The sequence below is a fragment of the Aotus nancymaae genome, unplaced genomic scaffold (genome assembly GCF_030222135.1).
Source record: "Aotus nancymaae isolate 86718 unplaced genomic scaffold, 86718_ANA_hifiasm-v0.15.2.pri h1tg000043l, whole genome shotgun sequence".
In the NCBI taxonomy this organism is placed as follows: Eukaryota; Metazoa; Chordata; class Mammalia; order Primates; family Aotidae; genus Aotus; species Aotus nancymaae.
The window spans coordinates 4,208,694-4,233,259 of record NW_026988457.1 but is presented as its reverse complement, the minus strand read 5'-3'; the positions used below and the strand labels follow the sequence as shown (position 1 = coordinate 4,233,259).

General features: G+C 38.6%; 1 protein-coding gene across 6 annotated transcripts in view; it reads right to left on the bottom strand.

The window, feature by feature from the left end:
* FRY (FRY microtubule binding protein) overlaps positions 1 to 24,566 on the bottom strand; it is a 455,382-nt gene that overhangs the window by 248,909 nt on the left and 181,907 nt on the right. The gene's annotated exons all lie outside the window — the stretch shown is intronic.

Genomic DNA, 24,566 nt, shown 5'->3' with positions numbered 1-24,566 from the left:
TTTGGCACAGGGTGACTCTGACAGCAAGCTACTGGTGAAGCTGCATTCTACTAACCAGGTGTATGATACATACTGGGTACAGACTGTCTGAACCTACACAGAGGTTCACTTTAAACCTCCAAAGATCACCCATTCTCTGATAAATTACCAGGTATAGTCTTAAACCCAACCTTGGAGAGAAAAATTTAAAGGGATTTTGTTAACGAAAAATATTCTGGAAGACATACTAACTTAAATGTATTAGAAGTAGTCTAAATCTTCCTTCTCTAATAAGTTTTTCTGATTTCCATTACTCAGCTTATAGATATGCCCCAGTTCTGTATGTGTAATTCCTCATTTGACCCTTCTGTTGCCCTCAGTCTTTTAATTACACTGTTTTGGAGGATTATTGCACAGATTCTGTTTCTTGAGTTGAACTCACTTATTTTTCAAAGAGGGGTCTGACAAAAGTCCAAAGTTTGCCCAAAGATGGAGAGATCTTTATAAAAAGTACAGACTCAATGGCCTCATGAAGACCTATAGAATCTGAACCCCTGTCAAGGCTAGAATTTGTCTTTTTTGAAGGTTCTGTAAGTGATTCAAAAGGTTCTATAAGTGTACCCAGGTTTGAAAGCTACTCATGGCCCTTGGGGATATTCAATAATAAATGAGAACAAGAGTATTCAGTAAACCACCCTCCCAGGCAAAGGAAGGCGTAGGAGGGTTTAAAATAGTTCCCATCTTAGGTCAGGAATGGTGGCTTATTCCTATAATCCCAGCATTTAGGGAGGTCGAGGTGGGAGACTCACTTTAGCCTAGGAGTTTGAGACCAGCCTGGGCAACATGGCAAAATCCCGTCTCTACAAAAAACACAAACATTAGCTGGGAGTGGTGGTATGCATCTGTGGGCCCAGCTACTCAGGAGACTGAGGTGGGAGGACTGCTTGAACCCAGGTGGGAGGCTGTAGTGAGCTATGATCATGCCACTGCACTCCATCCTGGGCAACACAAGACCCTGTCTCTAAATAAAGAAGTAAATAATAAAATAAATAAATAAATAATAAAACAGAGCTATCTAGCTAGTAACTTTGTATCTATAACTCAAAACATAATGAAGAATCAGGAAGTTAACCAAAAAAACTTGGGGCATGTTTTTGCTGTCCTTCATTTGTTTCTTACCTTTAAACAGCCTCAGGGGTTCCATTTCTCTGCCCCAAATAGGTGTCAGAAATCTACATACTTTATATGCACAGACTAATGCAAGGTCTCACTTCAAGCCTAACTCTTATTTACAACCCAAGCAAGGTTTATTTATTTATTTAGTTATTCATTTTGTCTAGTTTTTAAACTTCTAGCAAATTGAATGCAGAAAATCAAAAGACAAGATGTAAAAAAACGATCACTTGATAAATGCATAAATTCTAGAAAATGATTTATACAATTAGGAACAACAAAGCAAGCGGTGCCATTTAGTTGGTATACCTTCCAGAATTCCTTCACAGTCCCTGTGAACATTTCCTGAATAGTCGTACTGAACCAAAAGAAAGGGGGATATGTTCAAGATGACACCCTGTTTTAACAGTAAAGGATAAACACTTCTGCAGGGTTTTCATATTTTCTTTCATTCAAAACATCTAAAAACTTAATAAAATTAACCTGACAGTGGGAGTTCACTTCTGAGTGACCTGTTCACTAAAGGCACGGTTAGAATAAAAGTAAACAACTGTTTTCATTTAAGAAACATATTTTATTATTTTATTTATTTATTTATTTTGACACAGAGTCTCACTCTGTTGCCCAGGCTGGAGTGCAGTGGTGTGATCTCGGCTCACTGCAACCTCCACGTCCCAGGTTCAAGCGGTTTTCCTGCCTCAGCCTCCCGAGTAGCTAGGATTACAGGCGCATGTCACCACACCCAGCTAATTTTCATTTATTTTTAGTAGAGGCGGGATTTCACCATGTTGGCCAGGCTGGTCTCAAACTCCTGACCTCAGGTGATCTGCCCACTTTGGCCTCCCAAAGTGCTGGGATTACAGGACTTTGGGAGGAAAGCATCTTTTAAACAAAGATTATGAGTTAGTATAGCTAATCTCACTACATCATGCCACAGCATGGTGAATGAAGAGTCAAGAGAGGGTCAGTAACGGACTTTCAGCATTCTCACATAAAGTGGTTTGGCTGACTGTTGCTGGATGTTCTATGTTCCTATATTTTTAAGTGGCAACTGAGGATAGATTTCAAATGTTTTTGGAAAGAAGTGGCAGTCGTTGGGGGCATCTGAGCATGAGATGCTGTTTTTGACAACAATTTAAGTGCCAGAATTTGCAAAGGCACATGTTCCAGAGTGGAGCTTATTAAATACAACATATAGGAGGCCATAGGTTTGGACTCAGATCCTGCCCTATGCCCAAGAGACCAGACCAAACCAGAATGGAAGTTCTGACTGGTCTTTAGAACATTAACCTTTCCCATGAAGTATGTTAATTCCGATGAAATGGTTAATGCCAGGAGTTCAGAGAATTGGCTCATAATTTTTAGAGAAGGCATACAGAATTCAACACTAACAACTGAATATACTGAATCTCAGAGAACCATTCAGCTAAGTATTCCATAGCCATTAGCACCCAGTGCTTATGAATCATCTTTATTGGTTTTATTTAGAAGCAAATCCAAAGGAGAAATTTATACACAGAAATGTCCGTAGTAAGAGCACCACTATTTTGGAGGCTATACAGTAATGGTTGCTTTTCTGTCAAGTTAAATTTTGCTTTTAAAGTGCAGTGAAGGAGCACAGAAAAGGCACAGAGCCATACAACCTTTTACTACTAAGGCCTCTTTGCCTAACACCCCCATCCCTACAATCCTGTTTTATTCAAGAAGGATTCTTTGAGGCAACCTAGTCTACCTCATATGTTTTTCCAAATTTCACCTTGTATTTTGAGTTGATGATATTTTTGAGAATTAAAAAACATAGCCCAAAAAAGCATCCTCCTTCAGGGAAGACTCTAGGTGTTCACAGTGGGGCATCAGGGATGCACCTGCACTTAAATAAGGCCAAGTAAGAACTCTGTGGCATTATGAACCTGTAAGTCTATGTTCATAGGCTGATGTTGCCATTAACGAGCTGTGGAACCTTGGACAATTAACACAGCCTGAGACCCAGATAGTTCGTCTGCAAAGATGATGAAGTCAGGTGCATACATGAAGAAACAGCAATTGTCCTGCAGCATTTTATTAGTATCTATATATTCTTTAGGCCAAGTAACATAGAAAGCTTCATTCAAAGGATATCTCATAAATCTAGCAGGCCAAAAGATAAGCTGAGGAGTGTCAGAAGTCATTACTAAGCATAGCCGGTAAGAGACAACTCCCAAAATAAAATCCAGTCTCAGAATGTCATTATTTTATATTATAAAATAACTCTTCTGTCTAAGTCTGGGACTTCCTGAGAAAACAATCTGAAATAATTCTACCTTTGTGGTCTAATACAGTAGCTATTAGCCACATATAGCTGTTTAGCTCTTGAAATGTGGTCAGTGTTACTAGGAAAGTTAATTTTTTTTTTTTTTTGAGATGGAGTCTTGCTCTGTCACCCAGGCTGGAGTGCAGTGGTGCGATCTCAGCTCACTGTACCTTCCGCCTCCCAGGTTCAAGTGATTCTCCTACCTCAGCCTCCCAAGTAGCTGGGACTATGGGCCTGCATCACTACACCCAGTTAATTTTTGTACTTTTAGTAGAGACAGAGTTTCACCATATTGACCAGGCTGGTTTCCAACTCCTGACCTCAGGTGATCTGTCTGCCTCGGCCTCCCAAAATGCTGCAATTACAGACGTTAGCCACCATGCCCACACAGAAACTTAATTTTTATTTTGATTGTTATTAATTTAAATTCAAATTTAAAAACTGACACTTGGTTCAGTTATTGGAAATGTTTTAAGTATGTTTGGACAAATTTGCATATATGAAAGTACTTTTTCAACTGTAAATTTTATTAAATCCAAATACAGATCAAGTGTTTTGAATAAATTTGGTGCTCAAATTTAAATATGCTGATGGTGTAAAATACACACTAAAATCTGAATTCCTCAAAAAAGGAATGTAAAGTATTTTATTAATAGTTAATGTTGATTACATGTTGAAACAACATTTTAGATATACTGAATTAGATAAAATAAATCATGAAAATTTCAATGCTTTTAGGCTTTTTTTTTTTTTAGACAGAGCCTCGCTCTGTCACTTAGGCTGGAGTGCAGTGGTCTGACCTCAGCTCACTGCAACCCCCACATCCTGGGTTCAAGCGATTCTTCTGCCTCAGCCTTCTTAGTAGCTGGGACTACAGGTGCTTGCCACCATGCCCGGCTAATTTTTGTATTTTTAGTAGAAACAGGGTTTCACCATGTTGGCCAGGCTGATCTTGAACTACAGATCTTGTGATCTGCCCACCTTGGCCTCTCAAAGTGCTAGGATTACAGGCGTGAGCCACTGCACCTGGCCTTAAGCTCTTTTTAATGTGGCTACTACAAAACTTAGAATTACATGTGTGCCTATTGCATTGGGCACACTGTTTTAGACCAATTAATGCTTTTTTATAAAACTTATCGACACACAGGGAATAATTTTGCAGATAAACATGAGAAACTATTCAGAAGAAGCTACAGTGTTGTGTCTTTATGAATTAGTAAATGCATGTAGTCATGTATATTCACAAATAAGTGATTAGAAATATTGATTTATTGATTCAATAACATTTATTAATCACTTCAAAAAGTACCAGGCCAGGTGAGACTAGGAGGTGGTCACCTTTATGTCCACTCTCTAGAAGAGAACACTGAAGTAATTTGTCAGACAGTACGCTCAATAAATGCCCGGAAAAAGGACTAGAATATAGTTTTTCCACCTCTAGAGTTTGTACTCTTTCTGCCATACCAGATTGCCTCCTAGAAGTTGAGCAGCAAAAACATCATAAAAGAGATTTGTGATATTAAATACGTCTATATAGCACCCAAATCTATTACAAAACCAAAAATATAAAACTGACCAGGGAAAAATTTTTTAAACATCTTAGTCTTCCTCTAGCTCTAACCATATCATCCACATTACAGTTGATCGCTTATTGGCTTGTGCTAGCTCCTATACTGACATCTTCATTCTTTCTGAATATCACATGGATTTCCACATCGCCTCCTTCTTTGTAGAAAGCACCTCATACTTTGCATATTATCATGGCTTCTGCTGCAGTGTTTTGTACACAGTGGCTCCTCAATGAATATTGTTTGATTTGTTGAAATATTTAATTTTTTAAAACCACATCTATATGAGAAGGAAAGCTAGTAAAATTGAATTGAAAAATTGTGATTTCCTGATACAAACTTGTATTAGCAAAACCACTATTTTGACATACAGTACTACTACAGCAGAATCATTTACATCTTGTAAATATAGTATACTGGTCTCACAGAATTAGCATCCATCTGAAAACTCAGGAGTAATTCAGGCACTGGGGAAAACAAGGTCAATATTAAAGCAGAAAGCTAAACTGGCAAATGTTTGTAGGGTTTTTTGCTGGGCTTCTTTTTCATTCCGATAGGTAGTTCTTTAATTCCCTTCCATCTGCTCTTGCCAGCTGTTTCACCACTCCCTTCCTCTGCTTCTTCCTCTCCCAACTACACACTTTTTGCTTGACATATCTTTTCCTTCAATCCTGCCAACCCATCTTCTCCTTCAGACCTTGTAAAAATCCCACTTATACCACAAAACCTCCCTTAACCAAACAAGGGAAATGGTCATTTTCCTTACCCAACTACATCCTGGGATAAAATAATTTTGAGCTCCCAAATCAGAAGGAAATGGAAAGAATTAAGTATGCATCTACATGAACGGAGTTTTATGGCTGTATAACCTCTCAATTTATATTATTACCTCTGTTCTCAACTGTACTGGTATAGGTTTGTTTCCCTGAATAATCCTCATTGTTGCTTTTCAGAGTCTGTTGACACGTTATGTTGTAAGGGTCTTCTTAAAATGCTGTATGTAGTGGATATAATTAAAAATTAATTTTAAGTCTCTTTATTTTGCAACATTCATTCAGAGAACTGAGAGTGTACAAGATAGTACAGGTGTAAGGTTTACAACCTGTTGTTTCATTATGAAGACTTAGGTGCACCTCTGTCTCACTTTCTTACGTGATGACTGATATAATGCCATTACTTAATAATTGTCACCAGAGTACTATGTGGCATTCTGAAGTAGTCACTGTCATGCCCGGTCAGCCCATAATGATAATACGACTTTCTAAAACTTCCTCGCATAAAGGTGGGGAGGAGGCATTGGGAGAATCTGATTCAACTAGCCTAATGGGATAGAGTTGGAAGTGGCATACAAACAGAGCAAAATATGCTTTTGAAAATTCCCCTAAGACTAGAAGACATTTTCTCTGGGAGGAGTTTATTATGCAACTATACATGGCCCAGGAAAGCACACTGCTCTCCCTGAAGGACAGAAAGAAAGGTGAAACTATTGCTAATGCCTGTGTGTCATAGCAGGACCAAGCCATATAGAATTCTGAATACAATACAAGCAGCTGACAGAGATCATCTTGAACTTGTTTCCTAAGAGGTGCTATCTTTGGGAGCCTTCAAGATCCCTTTGTTTTCTATGAAAATTACACTACATTTTTCTGAGAGATTGTAATATGTAAAAAGTGGTTAGACAACTTAGATGAATTGATACTCTAAAACTATCCCAAAGTAATCCAACAGGCTATGCAGTATCCATTAGGTATTTATTTGACATTTAAATGGGTTAAGGTCATCTGGCCATCTAAAATGTGTATTTCCTTGAAAAACAAAACCAAAGAAAATCTCTGCCAATCTATAACCTGGGACTAACTAGAAAATGAATATAATAGGGGCTTTACATAGCAGCTGTACAACACCACTGTGTTAATTTGGTGCATTAAGTCAACTGAGTATTGTCAAGAGAGAACCCTGCCATCACCTTCTACCCTCAACACAAATATTCTATTTAAAGAGCATATTTTCTAGCCAAGGTATAATTTCAAAACACTGTTCATCAAATAATTGCTTCTGCCTATTTTTTTAAAGCAGCTTGCTTGAGCTACATAATGATGCATGTTTTGATCATACATTAAAATGAAACACAGGCTGGACCCAGGGAAGACACCAAACCCTGGCAATTCTACCCCAGACAACTGGCTTCAATCTGTTCCCTTCTATCCAACTCCTCTGCTTTATTTTGAGTCCTTGCTGTCTCTTTCCTGGGGCATCCTCACAGTGACTGGCCCTACCGCCATTCTCCAGTCACTGAATTTGCTGGGATGTGATCATGCTGTTCCATGCTTAAAAACTGATGAGGTTGCCCAGTGCTTTCAGAATAAGCCCAGACCTTTCAGCAGATCCTTCCATGTTCCCTGTCATCTGACCCAACTTGCCTTTGTATACACCATCTGTCAATCCTTCAGGGACCCTGGGATCCAGTTGTCATTCCCTCAGGCACCTCCCCAACTCCCTGCAATTGCTCATGCTCTTCCCTCTGCCTTTCCCCCTATTCTCTGTGACATTCTTCAAGTTCAAACATCATAGCCTCTGTGTAACTATCCCTCAGCCTCTTCCCTCCCTCTTAAAATGATGAATCACTTCCTTCTCTAAATGATTATTTAGGTCAGTGTCACTAGGTCCCAGTACAATGCCTGGCACAGGCAGAGCACCTATTTATGTTCTCTCTGCAACTTTCTTACATCTTTCCTTTCATCAAAGTAGGCTGTCTATGATTGTGAAGCCCAGAGAAGACAGGAGCTGGGCCTGCTGAATCACTGTGTACTCTATGCATCACAGTACCCTATACATGTAAGCATTTAATAATTGATAAGAAGGGAAAGGGAGGACTGTTGATTCACTCTCAGGCACTTCCTGAAGCTTATTCAAGCATGTCCAATTTGGGCAGCTATTTGAGTACATGTACCTTAATCATCAAGATAAAACCTTTACATTCAGATTTTTTTTTTCTAGTAAGGCCATCAGTGTCTCCAAATAAATATAAAACAGCAGCATTCCCCTCAAGGAAAAAGACCTTGTGAGTAAAGAATTAAACTAGCTCAGTAGACTTCACTGAGCACAGTTTCCTTCCATTTTGGCAAAAGTGGCTAGAAGGTTTAAAAGTAAGTTAAATCCTTGTAACATAAATGACATTTAGGTAAATGTAGAAAAAACTTAATATTTTTACAGAGAGCAATTCTTGACAGTGCTGAATGATTTAAAAACAAACAATTTCTCTCCAAAATTCTTCCTCAGGTTGGCTGATCATTATACAAATAAAACATCATTTCACTATACACTTTTCATTTCACAGACATATCTGAAAATTGATGAATCTTGTGGTCAAAAAGGCAGAAAAATTTTAAAAGAGACAGAAACAAAGTAAAACATCATGGCTTCTCCATGTAGAGAAGGATCCAAGATTAAGAACTGTAATTTTGTGTTGCTTTGCAGTGTGGGTACTGAACCTCTCCTTACTTTGAGTTCTGTGAACACAATGGTACAAATTAGGTTGTTGAATTCACTCAAACAAAACAACAGGTGACAGTTACAGAGGAAAGAGACTTTATAGCTAAGATTAGATGCTAAGTTCCTGCTTGGAATAAAAGATAGAAAGACCCCAAAAGACAAAACACTGTTACTGCTTGCTAGGTGCTCATCCACTGTTGGGAGATATGCTAGCGAAGGTTAGCCATAGACCTCCCACACCCACTCAAGTGACTTTATTCACTCAGTCAACATTTAACAGATTATTCACAAGAGCCAATGTGCCCTAAGATGTGCTGAAGAATAGAAAAATGAAAAGGCGGTTGATTCTTAGCCATGGGACTCAAACAGGCAAAGCATAGTTACACAATGCCATGATTGCTACAGTGGAAGTATGTAGAAAGGGTAGGGGATGGGGAAGTGGAAGTGGGTCAGTCAGAGTGACACTTGAACTCATACACAGGAGGAGAGTCTGGTCTAAGTCCAAAAACCTCATGCTTCAGGTTTAATTCATGTTATGCTCATAGAAAATGCTGCAACTGTAGCACACACTGTAGCCTTGTTATATTTTCAGCCACCATACATAGCTCTGAATTTAGAAGGAACACATTCCAGCTTGGACATCTTTAGATGGTTAATTTTCTTAAGTTCCAGAAATGTACCCTGCTACCAAAATGTCCTCTCTAGGGAATGGTAAAGTTCAGATCCCCAAGTCAAGAAGATGTCACAAAAAAGCTCCAGGACTCTTTGGTTCCTGGTCATATTGTCTTGGCAATGAACAAACATGACAAAGCCATTCACTTACAGAAGGATTTAGACAAGCATTAATTAGGCAAATTACTAATAACAATGGCTACCATTTATTTGAGCAAGTATAATGGTGAATATGCTAAACACTTCATAAATGTCAATTCCTTCATTTGTATGGCTCTAGAGTAGGTATACATAAACATATTTATTTATAGAGATATATATGATTATGTAGCTATGCATATATATATCATACATATTACATGACATATATGATTCGTATATATAATACATATCAGGTAGAGTCTCATGAGGCAAAGCACATGATCATAACAGTCCCAAATCACGCAGAAAAAAACTCTTCTTTAGTCAAAAGTAAATCAAACGAGCCTATATAATTTCTTTCTATATTTTGTATCACATAAAAATTAATGAATCTTGTGGTCAAAAAGGCAGAAAAATTTTAAAAGAGACAGAAACAAAGTAAAACATCATGGCTTCTCCATGTAGAGAAGGATCCAAGATTAAGAACTACAATTCTGTGTTGCTTTGCAGTGTGGATATTGAACCTCTCCTTACATGGGAACACAATGAAGAACTAGGTTTGCATAAAGGGCCTTTTATCTTTGTGTCATGTGACCAGTGTTGCCTCATTTTCCTCTGCAGCAGGATTCAGTGAAGAGTGTAATTCACTTCTGTTTTCAGCAAGAAAAAATAAAAGCAAATAACCCAAACGAGCTGATACTCCTGGCTGACTCTTTCAGACTGTGTTAACTTTCCAGTTAAAGTGGAGGAGATAGAGGCTTGGATTCAACTTCTGAGCCCACATAACTTTGCCAGCCCCAGCAGCATCAGGCTAGGGTAGATCCTTTGGTTTTAACTTAGCACTATCCACAAAGAACATTCTAACTTTCTGTCTCTTGTGTGGGTCAATAGCAAGAACTTCATGAAAACACTAAGCTGAATAAATCAGCTGAGTTGTCATCTTTCAGTATAAAACACAGACCAATCAGACATAGACTGAAATGGGGAGGGATGTCCTTAAGAACAGTGTCAACAATTTATCTCTATCCTTTTCCCAGAGCCTGAAGAGCACTTTCATTCTCCTGGCCCAAGAAGTGACAGTCTCTTAGTCACTCCCTAAAACAAGGGCCTTGTCTGGCAGAACAATATGATATTTAATGAGCTCATTGGGCCACTTTGATGGCTGTTGTTTTGTGTACGAGGGACACTTGAGAATTGTTGAGTGGGTCTTCCATCACTGGAGTGTGTACACTTCATGAGTAGTTGTATCCTCTGCCTGAGCTCATTTAATATATTAACCAGAGCATTATACTTAGCTTTTGGTCTTAACTTTCAGCAAGCTTTTCCTCAATTTCTACATTATGCCTTGTCAAATCTAGCCTGCTTAAATCTCACCAGCATAAAAATATAGAGTAACAGACGTTACTCCTTTTAACTTAAATTGTGTTTGTAGTACCACAATAATACTTCCACCTCATCTCTGGCCAATGACTGTGACTAATACTCCAAGGATATCATTGGTATTTGGATCACAGACTTCCAGTCAAAGATTCACTCCATTTCTGCATCCCACAGAACTCTTGAACCTACCAAACAAATGATTTGGATATATTCATCAATGAAATTAATTCAGATGATGACTCCCAGTTCACAATGATATTTTAATTATTCAGTGCGCTTGCAACCACTGACATACATCAAAAGTATCTGTCATGCAATCCCTGCCTATGGGAGCTGATGCACAATTACAAGAGTAAAAAGGTGAAGATTAATGCTCAAAGCTATGGGAAGGACTTCCAAGAAAGACTGTCCTGAAAAGGCAGTAGCAGCAGATAGCCAGCGAGAAGGAGTTGTGAGCACTCCAAACGGGAGGTGATGCAGGCCTGGAACCAGGCCTTGGCAGAGGTGATGGTGACGAAGATCCAGATGTGGGAGATGTCATTCGAGTAGGGAAAAAAGACAAGTTTTAGCAGCAATTTGGAAGAACAACAATGAAGGGTTGAAAAAATATCTAGTTTCTTGCCTAGGACTGACTAATAGCAAAATTCAGCATTACTGATGAGGAACTAAGCCCAATAAGGGTTCTGGATAAGAAAGATAAAGTCACAGCTTTAGCAGGTTGGTAAGTAAATATCCTATTTTGGAGATACCTATCAGCAATACAGGGAAAAAATAGTGAAAATATAACAGTCACTCTTACGTATATACAATTAATATTCCATGGGATTGATTACTGGTCATATTTTATTGCAATTATTGATTTATATAGATCTTTTTCACTTGACACTCTTAAGGGCAGGAAACTTGGCTCAAGTTCAGTTTAAAATCATCTCAGATGATTATTGCAATTTTGTTTTGTTTTTCAGCCACTTACACAAACTATGTGCAGAGGCTGGAAGCAGCAAATCTGTCAGGGTGGCAAAAGATGCATTTCTCCTATTTCCAGGAAGAAAATCCTTTCCAGAAGTCCCCCTGGCAACTGGGATAGCAGCCAGAAGCTTGCACTGAAGGCCGAGCAAGCAAGGATTTGGCTCTTGCAGATGTTTTGGAGGGAAATGAACAGAGGAAAAGTGGGGTGGGAATGGCTCTCACTGGGCTGCCAACAAGAAGAGAGGCTCTAGAGACAGAAGCAGATTGGAATCTGGGCACCATCACTTACTGATTGTGGATGCCTCTTATTTCTTTATTAACATTTGGTTTTTATCCTACAAAGTGGTATTTGCCTCAACAGGATGTGAGGAAGTTTAAATGAGAGAGTGCTTAGCACTGTGGCTGAAACATGGCAATCTTTCATGAACGCTAGCTATTCTTATTTAACCATTGCAACACTAGCTTAGAGAGGCTGTGGATAGGGAAACTGAGTCAGTGATAAAGCCCTTTCAAATTAATGGCTAAATCTGAATAATAAGATTAAAATATAAACCTCACTGGAAAATATTGATATTTCCACCTGAAATGGAAATATCTGAAAACAGGAAAACATTTTGTCCTTTGGTATCTAAGGGAAATATTAAGGGCATTTCATCTACTATTGTTGAATAGCATTAAACAAATAAATACTGAACTTGTTAATTTTAACCTAACAAATTTCAATAGATCTACATATTCTTTTGCAGTTTTTTTTTTCTTCCAATTGAGAACTGGGTACAATCTTTTTTTTTGTCTTACTTTTTTAAAATTTAAATTTATTAAACAACAAAAGAGATGGGATCTCACTGTGTTGACTAGGCTGGTCTCAAACTCCTGGCCTCAAGTACTTTTCCCATTTCAGTCTCCTGAAGAGCTAGGATTACAGATGTGAGCCACCGTGCCTGGCCTGGGTACAATCTTAAGGGGCTCAAGTGTCTGATCTAAAAATATCCTGTCTTATAATTTGCTATTTTTTTTTTTTTGAGATGGAGTCTTTCTCTGTTGCCAGGCTAGAGTAGAGTGGCACGACCTTGAGGGCTCACTGCAACCTCTACCTCCCAGGGTCAAGCAACTCCCCTGCTTCAGCCTCTCAAGTAGCTGGGACTACAGGTGCTCGCCACCACAGCAAGCTAATATTTTGTATTTTAGTAGAGATGGGGTTTCACCACAATGGCCAAGATGGTCTCGATCTCCTAACTTCATGATCCACCCACCTTGGCCTCCCAAAGTGCTGGGATTACAGGCGTAAGCCACTGTACCTGGCCTGCTTCTTTTCTTTTTTTAACGCATAGAAAGACTCCACTTCTTTTTGAGTGAGCATAATAAAGAAAACATTAGGAAATGTTCCTTTTTTGAAACTGGAGGCAAAGAAATACAGAATTTTTTGTTGGGGGCTACTTTCATGTCTTTGCCACCACTTTTAGACAAATACCACTGTGGTAACTTACTAGGAAATACAATACAATTCTACTCCCACCAGAGGTTCATCAATTTCACCTGCTTTTAGCCAAGATCTTTATCTTGCCAATGACAATGAGAGGCAGCACAGTGTAGTGTTCATTCTAGAGTCTAGGTTAGAATCCTAGCTCCATCACTTACAAATGGTTCCTTCATCTTTCCCCATGTGTAAAACAGTGTCATGGTAAAGATCAGAGGAAATGATACATATACAGCATTTAACACAGCTCTTGACACTTTATAAGTGCTTATAACGATCAGTTAATGTTACTGCCCTTAATGCAATCTTATACAACAGGTGTTGAGTTTCTAATAATAGTCATCTACTGTGATATAGTTTGGCTCTGTGTCCCCACCCAAATCTCATCTTGAATTGTACTCCCATAATGTGGTAGGGACCCAGTGGGAGACAAGTGAATCATGGGGGCAGTTCCCCCATACTGTTTTTGTGGTAGTGAATCCATCTTATGTCAGATGGTTTGATAAGGGGAAACTCATTTCACCTGGCTTTCATTCTCTCTCTTGCCACGGCCATGTCAGACATGGCTTTCACCTTCTGCCATGATTGTGAGGCTTCCCCTCACAATCACGAGCCTCCCTCAACAAGAAGAGAGGCTCTAGAGACAGAAACAGATTGGAATCTGGGCACCATCACTTACTGATTATGGATACCTATTTCTTTATTAGCATTTGGTTTTTATTCTACAAAATGGTATTTGCCTCAACAGGATGTGAGGAAGTTTAAATGAGAGAGTGCTTAGCACTGTGGCTAAAACATGGCAGTCCTTCATGAACACTAGCTACTGTTATTTAACCACTGCAAGACCTAGTGGAACTGTAAGTCCAATAAACCTCTTTCTTTTGTAAATTGCCCAGTCTCAGGTGTGTCTTTACCAGCCATGTGGACACAGACTAATACAAACTGTTGTACGGTTTTATTTTTTTGTTTTTATTTTTTTAGTTAATGGCACTACTGGTTGCCTATCATTCTTCCTGGTATAAGAATCTCTGTTTTGTTCAGGTGACAAGTAGAAGTCCCTTGTTTCACAAACGGTGGACCCAGCCCAGTGCTAGGGCCTGAACCATGATTCATCTAAGTCAACTTGGCTATTCCATTCAACTTTGCCAGGGTAGGCATGTGACCCAGTTCCTATCAGAGGGAAGCAAGAGGAAGTTTGCTGGGGCCTTTATCAAAATAATTTTGTTAGAAGAAAGCCCTAACCTGGGCCTCCTTCCTTCCTAAGTGAAGCAAAGATATTTGGAACTGAGGTAACCATCCTGTGATTATGTAGTGACCAGTCCAAAGACTGGATGGTCTAGAGCATCTCAGAGCTTCTAAGCCCACGTGGAACCTCTCATCTCCAGGCTGTGGGTTGGGAAAGTTAATTAAAAGTCTTTATTCTTTCAGCCCTTAAGAGGTAATTCTATCATTTACAGCAAAAGTATTCTAAAATGGCACATCTTTCAAATAACTAAATGGCAAAAATATCTTCTATGTAATAACCATAACAATAAACCTGTATGTTAGTTACTGAATTCTGATTAGTAACAAGGGATTTAGAAATGAAAGCCACTGATTTCAAAATCCTAATTAATCTTTTATAATTTGTATTTTTTCTCTCTTCTCCCTCCCTTTCTTTTCCTTTCCTTCCTCCTTCCTTCCCTTCCTCCTTTCTTCCTTTTCATAAAGTGGCTGACTAATTGTAGGTAATATAATTTAAATGTCAATTTCTCTTCCCCTCTAGAAAGTGGTACTAAGAATTGATATGGTTAACAGATAACAAAAGAAAGGAAAAGAAGCTAAAATGGACTTTCTGATATTTAAAATGTGCTAGAATCTTCATTCTCATTTATAATTTTAATTTTTCTTAAAGCTCAAGCATTTTAAATTGTTAGTTGAGAGAACAAAGTAGTTTACTCTGCCAGATGAAAATGGGCCAGGTTTTTACACACCTTCAAAATTGATCTCTCAATTGGCATGAATTGGATTAGCTTTCCTATAATGATAAGCACTGAGGGTTTGTTATAAATGAAACATAAAACCAGCAGACAAGACACAAAAACTTCTCTGATTTTCCTATTTTCTTGCAGCTGTATTCAATCAAGTAAAACAGAAGAGAGACAGGTTGTCTCGCACCCTCAACCTGGAAGAGAAGCTGACAACAGGCCTCTGGGCCAACACCAAATCATGAGGAAAGTGTAACAAAATACACAGTGTGTGACCCTCAAAACTCCCTGAGGAAGCTGAATTTCTCATGAGGAAAGCAGAAGATTGGCTGGGTGCAGTGGCTCACACCTGTAATCCCTTGAGGTCAGAAGTTTAAGACCAGCCTGACCAACATGGTGAAACCCTGTCTCTACTAAATATAAAGAAAATTAGCAGGGCATGGTGGTGGGCAACTGTAATCCCAGCTACTTGGGAGGCTGAGGCATGGGAATTGCTTGAACCCGGGAAGCGGAGGTTGCAGTGAGCCGAGATTGCACCACTGCGTTCCAGCCTGGGCAACAGAGCAAGACTCTGTCTCAAAAAAAAAAAAGTAGATTAATTTTAGGGGTGTTAGAACAAATGATACTATAGCTAAGTCCATGTCGTCATTCAATTGCAAGGCCTCATTTTTAGGGGAGATTGGTTAAACATGCAGTGTTCAGAAACTAAAAGTTGAAAAGCAGACTTAAGAAAAAAACAAAACTTCAATTTGTCTTTTAATTGGTGCTCTTACTTGTAAACATTAAGTTGTAAACTTACTGTTACAGTCTGCTGTGTTCATAGGCAATCTGTTCACCTAGAGCAACTTTCTGTTTTAAAATTATTCAGTGCTGTCACAGAGCTTAAGCTGTAGGCATTAAGTAAAGGTGAACCAAATGTTTCAGACAGATTTTCTAATAGCCTCTTGCATTCTTATGACCTTTCTTATTTCAACATGGTTCAACTGAAACATGATACCTACTGAAACCTAGGAGACTATCCTTTAGCTGTATCATCATATATTTAAAAACCTTCAGAATGCCAGCAATTTCCATAAACACCATATCTCACTTTGTAGAAAAAAAAATGCCTGTCTCTAGACCAAGAATACTAACACTTCAGATTGGAGACAACCCTGTTCAGATTTACTAAGTTAGATATACAGTGACTTTACTGCAAAAAGTAACAGAGAGAACCTGATAGGCTGTGTAGTGTGACAACTTTTTCTTATTCAGAATACTGAAAAGCAAGCTAGTCCAAGAAGCTGATCAGCCTTAGAAAGTTAGGCTTGAGATCTAGCCTCTAGTTATCAGTCAAGTTCAGTAACGTACAACACAACCTCTTTCAGTCTGGCTTTAATGGTGCAGGAGAAATAACTGATGAATATCATGATGTTTCCTGAAACCTCATTTTTCAGTGGAAGTATTCAAAGCCCTTCACACTAATCAGTGACAGACAAGTGTCAGGTTTGTTCCTTTCATATAAGAAAATGAGAGAATGAGACAGCCAAGGTCACACACAGAAAAATGACAGAAAAACAGAGAAGAAAAACTCAATCTTGTATTTGTACAGTTGAAACATTTTATTGATTTGACTTACAAAATAAACCATTTTATTGATTGGCCAAATCTCTCCTGCATAAACATAACATTCCAATGGAATTTTACCAAAGTATTGCCCTAGTTAATCTAATACCCTATTGTTTTCATGTCTGCCAAAATACATATTTACCTATTTAAGGCTAAGCTCAAAGAAGTTGGCCTAGTGTTTCTTAAGCATAGGAAAAATTTTTAATGTAAATTTAATTGTATATTTTCATAATGTTGCGCTTGTGGCACTGGCTGAGAAATCCTGGAATTTCAAAGCTGTCTTACACTGCTAAACTACTTTGCACTTTGCAATTGATTAAGAACAGCAGAAGCAGTCAGAGTTGTATATCAAATTAGAGTTGGTAAAAGCACTTAATGCAGATTTGAATGCCTTCTCAAAAAAGATTTCAACTCCCTTAAATTGACATGACAACAAATTCTTACAGCAGCATAAAAAGTATTAGCTGAAATGTTATGGCTTTGGCTTAAATTTCCATCTGCAGCTCATCAAATGACTAAACAGTAGAAAGGAATTAAACCAAATCAGACTCATTATAGAGTCTGATATGCTGGCAGAATATAAACTTACACTGCTTAGCATCTGGAGTTTTGGGTGACTAACATTTAAATGCCTGTGGTTGTATGTTCTATGAAAAACAGAAAAGTTAAGAATATAGGTGAGATATCTGATTATTACATTTAACTTATGGAAATATATAATTCATTTTCTCTCTCACACACACAAACACACACATACATACACACACACAGAGACACACAGGGAAGGCGGGGAGAAAGAGACAGAGACAGGCCAGGAGAGAGATAGAGAGGGAGAGGGAGAGACAGAGAGAGAAAGAGAGAGAGAGACAGAGAGAGACAGACAGACATAACCCTTCTTTTTAATCTTCCAAGTATTTTGAAGAGTGAGAGAACCACTTAGAATGAAAGACACATGGCTTTAAATCTGTCCCATGTGCAAAATTCTGATAAACACGGCAACTCCTCTTCACATTTTTCTAATGTAAGGAATGCCTGCCTGAAAAGCTTGCTGCCCCATATTCTGAAATCTGGTCAAGTGTTCCAGGGTAAATAGCTTTCATTTCCTCTTCTCCTTCAGCCATTTGCTAGAAGAAATATTTGAAAATGTTCTTACAGACCACTGCCTGTACTTCTGATGGTTCTCTCATGTAGTGAAAGTACAAATCCATAAAGTTAAAGTCAATAGAATCTATCAAACACATTCTCCCACAACAAAATTCTCTAGAGCCTATTCTGTCTCTGAAACATCATTGGATACCTCTCCCTAGGATCCTTTAAGTCCTGGAAACTTTTGCATTAATGCACCTGAATTCTGAATCTAATAAGGAAGGAAGGGAAGCTCTAAGAGCCTGAATGAAGGATCCAGGTGGGATGCATTAATGAAGCTCCCCTCAAAAAAGTGTGTGTTGTGCTCAGTTGATGCTCAGTAAACAGGTATTAAATAGTGCTTGCCTTGCTTCTCTGACACTGTTGCATGTTGGAGCAATAATCAAGAAAAATTAAAGCTTAGGTAGTAAGATTTGCAGTATAATCCAGCATTGAAAGGTAAGTAAAGATGTTCTTATGGAAAAGCCTATTCCCATTGTTCCTCCGAGCCTAGAAGATGCAACCTTTTTGAGTTCAAGAAAGAGAAAGCATTATCTTGTTCACATAGCTGGCAGTTCTGTGATGGAGCAATCTTAAAAGGAATATGATGAATGGTATCTAGCAAATGAAAGACATTAGTATTAGTATGAAAAAAAAATGAGGTTGTGTATTATCTTGTTCCACAAATGCCATTCACATTTCCAGGAAGTGGTTGCTTGCTAAATCTTCTGCACTGGGGTCGTGTGCAAATGGTGGATGGTTCCCAGAAGGCATCACATTATGAAAAATTATAAATGTTTAAATGTTTTAAAAAAAGGACTAACAGAAATTCTAGGGTACAAATAAATCTAGAAAATCATAATACATATGTTTTTGGACAGACTTACCTCTGTATTTCTTCAGTGATAAATACCAAGCTATATTGCATTTTTTAAAAAAGTTCTATTTGAAGGTAAATACCATGGACTAATATCATTATTTGTTCATTTAAATCTGATCTGTAACCCCTCAAAATATACCTACATGATGCCATGTAAGTATCTCCTGCCACATAAGCTGAATTTAGGAAGAATTAAGTCTTATTCTAAACCAAGAGCATTTAAGAAGAAGCTAGCTAATTAATAATTAGTGCATCTCACTCATCAAATGAGGTAATGTGCTTGAAGGTGCTGGGCAAACTACAAAGTACTAAATAAATGTAAGGTTTAGTACAAGTAACAACCTGCACAAAAAGTTTATATCTGTGTCTATCAGTCTACAGAACAGTCCCTAGCACAGTAAAATGTCATTTCTCATCAGCCCAAACTCACATCTGAGACCAGTTCACTATTAATATCACATAAGACTCAGAAATATGGAAGTTACTAATAAGATGATTAGGACATATGTAACCTATTTGACTCCTTAAACTGTACCCACAAGTAAACTACTGAGACATGGGTATTAAAATGTTTTAAAACAGCTGTCTTTTATAGGAGAATCTTTGCATGTTATATCAGTTGAAACCTCTAAATATTGGCAACTTTCTCAAATGTCTGAGCTGTTCTCAGATTGTAAAATTATCCAGGTCATCTCTTCTCGCCTACTGCTGTTTGCTTTTCTATTTCAATTATTGTTGGCAACTTCATCAAGCAGCATGCAAAAGCAGGCAAAGAAGTCAAAATGATCTTTGTGCTGCCAGTCCTGTACATGATGGTGGAGCAGGCCAGGGCCATCAAGTAAATTAGATACCTGAATTATAGATAAATTTCCATTATCTCTGGAAATATTCTCCCTGATCTCACTGCTAAATGTAATTAGTGAGTTTGCTACTCTTTCCTAAACAGAAAATACATCAGAGAAACCTCAGCAAGGCAAGTGAACTACCATTCTAAAAGAAGTAAACATCACTCATACTTTTTTATTTACTGTATTTACTTTTGAAACTAAAGAAAATCTACATAAAACACTCCTAACAGAAGAAATGTGTCTTTTTACTATAATCCTATTTTGTGAATGTCTGTACTACATTTAATCAAATAATCATAGGGCACAGAACTATCTATGTATTATTTGCAATAATGATGGAAAAGACTTGTGAATACTTAAGGTCTTTCAAACAGGCCTAGGCTGAGAGGATGGTGCTCTCCAGCACGTGTGTGTATGTAACTGAGAGAAACAGAGAGACAAAGAGCAGGGAGGGAAGGAAAGAGGGTGGAGAAGGCTAAGAACAGGCAAAGACATCAGCCAACAAAAATAAAAATGAAAATACCTATAAAGTACTGAGTTCCTCACAGTGTTCTTTATCCTTTGGTCCTTCGAGTAATTAAAACAAACAATACAATTATCAGCTGGACTGGGGGAGGTGTTTATGGAGCTTACTACTATCCTGGCTTTAAGCAAATCACTATCTCAAGTCCCCCGATCTTTTTTTTTTTCATCGAAAATGTGCATGATACTTAAACTCATAGGGTTATTGGAAAGAGTGAAAATAATAAACAGAGTGGTCATATGGCCTCCTTTGCTGAGGACAGTCCTAGTTTACACCCAGTGTCTCAGCATAATTATTAACTTCCACTCTCAGAAATGTCACAGTTTGGAAAAACAATTTTGTGGTTGTCCTCTATATAAATCAGGGAGCATAGTATTTGATACAGAGTGGCAGTTATTGTTATTCAAGAATTGTTCATGCATTTGAGTGGGAAAATAACAACAACCCTCTGATTTGTCTTAATCATAAGCTCAGGGATAGATCCTTTCTATTTAGAGCATGGATGTTGATTTGGTGTTTTATTTCTCCTTAGAGCTGTAAACTACTTTAGCAGAAGTGACCCAGTGGCTTTAGAGAGGGTGTGGACCATCAAACATCTACTGAGGTACAGGGACACTGGAGTAAGTCTCCTTCTAATTGCCTGGAGCAGTGCTGGGTACTTCCTCTATTTAAATAATACAAGTAAATAATGCCTGCACTTGATCTGTACCCCTTTGCTCAATTTAGGTAACTCAGTTAACCTTCTTAGTTTTCCACTTCTTTCAACCAAGTCGATAAAGAGGTTAAAACTAAAATTAATTTTGAGATTTTCTTAAGCCTTTCTCATAGTGTCCTTGAGGAATACTTGCAAAGTAAATAGGCATCAATAAACACTGCTCTCCAAAGAATCTGAGATGTTTTCCATCCTCACTTGCACATCACTCTTCTCTTTGGCCCCAGAGCTAACCCCATACTAACCAGCATTTCTATGTTGAACAGCTCCTGTCCTTATCACTACTGCTTAACTCACACAACATACTTGGAAAATGCTGAATCTGATGCTCCTAACTGATGCAAGATTTTCTAGAGCAACATTAGACATTTCACAGTGCACACCAACCTTTTCCTACAGCAAAGAGATTGTTCAGTTCTCCAGAGCAGTTCCTTTGTCAACGGAATTCTAAATATGTGAAAGAGTTAATGGGCATTCAAAAGTTTCCCTCAATGGTGTAGCAATATTTGCCAAGTGTTATAGGAAGAATTCACACTGCCCTGGAAAGAACAAGGTGTCAAACAGATTCTGAATGTACCTTCATTCATGGGGCCCTGTGTGCTCACCAGTCATCCTGGGGTGGACAGAGGCACAAGCCCTGTTGAGCTTTCAGACTGGTGTGGGAGCTCACATACCAGCTCTGTGAAGTAGTATAAAGCAAGCTCTTCTTTCCTGGGGAACGCTTGAACTATCCACTCTAAACTTGTTCTATAGCAAACCTGAGGCCAAGGTGACGTTCTGTCACCAAGAAAATTCCCAGACCAACTCCTGTGCTGCTAGAAGGTATGCACTTAGGGTAAGTAAGGACAGTCTAATAGTAAGTGAGATGGAAAGTTAAAGTAGCTGAGGGGTAAAGTTAAAAAGGAAATCTGGGGCAGGGTGCAGTCGCTCATGCCTATAGTCCCAGCACTTTGGGAGGCCAAGGTGGGTGGATGACGAGGTCAAGAGATAGAGACCATCCTGGCCAACATGGTGAAACCCTGTCTCTACTAAAAATACAAAAAAATTAGCTGAGTGTGGTGGCACGCACCTGCAGTCCCAACTACTTGGGAGGCTGAGGCAGCAGAATCGCTTGAACCCAGGAGGCAGAGGTTGCAGTGAATAAAGATCGTACCACTGTACTCCAGCCTGGCGACAGAGTGAGACTCCGTCTCAAAAAAAAAAGTAAATCTGGGAGAAAAAAAAAGCCCAAAATAAGCAACTAATTTTGACATTTATTCATGCAGTTCTCTTCTCTGGAGTATAGTAAGTGTTTACTACTCATCGAATAACCCACTGAGGATGCCAAGGCTAAGGGAAGACATGGTCTACATCTGATTTGAAGTGGATTTAGAAGGGAGGAGAGCATTAGAATACATGCATATTATTTTAATGTTTATTGGGCATTTACAATGTGCTAGGTGTTGTGCTAAGAGCTTTACATCTTAAAACCTCATTTACTCCTATGAGGTAGCCATTATTTTGCCTACATTTTAAAGATGAGGAAACTGAGAGAGTGATTACTTAACTGTCCGAAGCCATGCAAGCACAGGGGCAAGAGATCTGAACCAAGCCCTACAACTTCTGCATTCTAAGTAAGCGTGGCCTTATTAGGAGACTGATGGGTGTACAGGCAGGAATCCGGGAGCAAGCTGGTTAAACACAGAGGAGAGTGAGTAGATGAAGCTTGGTTGGTTGGAGCAGAAAAGCATGAGAGAGGATGAACGAGGAGCTCAAAGAGGGTCTTGAGTGGCTACCACTGACACTCAGAGGCAAAAGGGAGCTGGGTAGGAGCCTTGGACTGTTAGGACACCACTGGAGCATTCCAGGTTAAACTGAGAGGGGCATGTGGAGGCTGTGGCCATGATCACCAAGGGGCTGCAGCTGTGAGAACCACTAGACACCTGGGGAAGGGCTGGATAACAGTAGGGAAGAGCAACAGGACAGGCATCCAAGGGGATAGGAAAGCCTCCACAATCAGGTCTACATAGGACATTTTATTTCCAAACATCAAGGCCATTTTAGTTCCCACCTCCATTCAAATGAAAGGGCAGCCTGACAGAGTGGATGTGCCAGTGAAGAAGAGAACACCAAAATGAACACTGAATGAAAGCTAGTACATCTCACTAGCCACTGACTGATCTATTTATTGGCTTGTGAATTCTTTGGAGGGGACTAATAGATACATAAAATTACATTTGTGCCATTAAAAAAATATGGAAACCTTTACCTGGAAATGCTTATGGAATCACCTTTCTTCTCTCTAACACCTTGCAAAACAGCCAGCCATAGTTACAGTTTGTTTTATTGCTTTTTAATTGCTGCGCTTTTGTAAATAAGCACCAGCATATAATTAAGAGGCTGAGTCTCCATTCTGGTACGTGGGCGGACATCCTCACCTCTCAAATTTGTGAGGCCAGGCTTGTGCGTGCAGGTGCGTGCAGGTGCAATTAGCTGCCTGCCCCGTGGTACATCCTCTCAGCCAAGGTTACATTGAGTATGTTAAGCCTTAGGGCTTCTGTTTTCTACTTTGTCTTCTACACAAATTCCTTTCTCTCTTTGCTGCTCCAAATATATAAAACTTAGCAATGAGAACTATGCTAGGTTGTAGGCAGGTTAGTGTTGTAACAAGCTTAAAGAAGATAAACAAAGTATATTTCCTCTTCCTCTTTCAAGAAAGGACTGAAAAACATTCTCCCTCTCAAAGGGATGCTGGAAAACCACCAACTTCACTCCTCTGAAATAAAGAAATTAATATAGCAGGCAGGGACTGTGTCTTATTCACCTTGTGTAGCCCCACAGCTGGCACACAGTAGGTTTTCAATAAATATTTGCTGAATGAATTGGAAGAATTCAAAATTATATCACAGATACTCTCAAAGTAGAAATGAACAGTCATTTAAAATCATCTCCTGATGTGTATATGTGGGGAGAGGAGTTTAGGAAGGGTGGATAGAGAGAATATATACTTTGTCTAGAGTCATTTGTAAATAGACAAGGGGAGACAGATTTTTAAAAGAAATCCTATTGGCCTCAATATTGTCACAACATAGTTTTCTATTTAATGAGGGAATGACAAAAATTGATGGAAGAAAATAGTCTGACCTTGGAATAATCAAATATGTTTAAAAACCACATACTGATGTAAAACTCACAAGTGAGCTTCTTCAGTTGGAAAACTGCTGCATAAAGAACACTGTGTGTCAAATTCCTTTCACTAATCAAAGAGCAGATAGACAAAGGAAGATTCATCCTTGAGTGTAAAGTATTATACAAATAATGAATCAAAGTTAAATGATTTATGGCTATGACAAAAAATGCCGTTTGGGCAACAGTATTACTCCCAAATGGCTTCCCACTTGTAGAAAAACAGCTTCAGACAAGTCCCATAGTGTATACAGTGGTGCAAAATGACCTGGAAAAAATGGTTTCTATGGATATCATTTAGAGATGCACATCCCTGAATACCTTAAGGCTGAAGGTACTTTAGCTCTTTTCCTCAAAGCAATTACAGCACAGTTCTCCTGCCCATGTTTTGTTTACATAAGAACAATCTTGGCCACAGGTCATTTGTATAGAAGACAATCATTAGCTCTTTGAGCACAGGTAGGTTAATCAGTATGCACATAATATTAAAATTTTCATGGGAAAAAAATTTTATTTAATACAATAAAGGATCAGTAATAACTGCTGGTCTTTTATCCAAAGCAAGTACAAAGGCTGTTAGGGAAATAGAGAAGACTT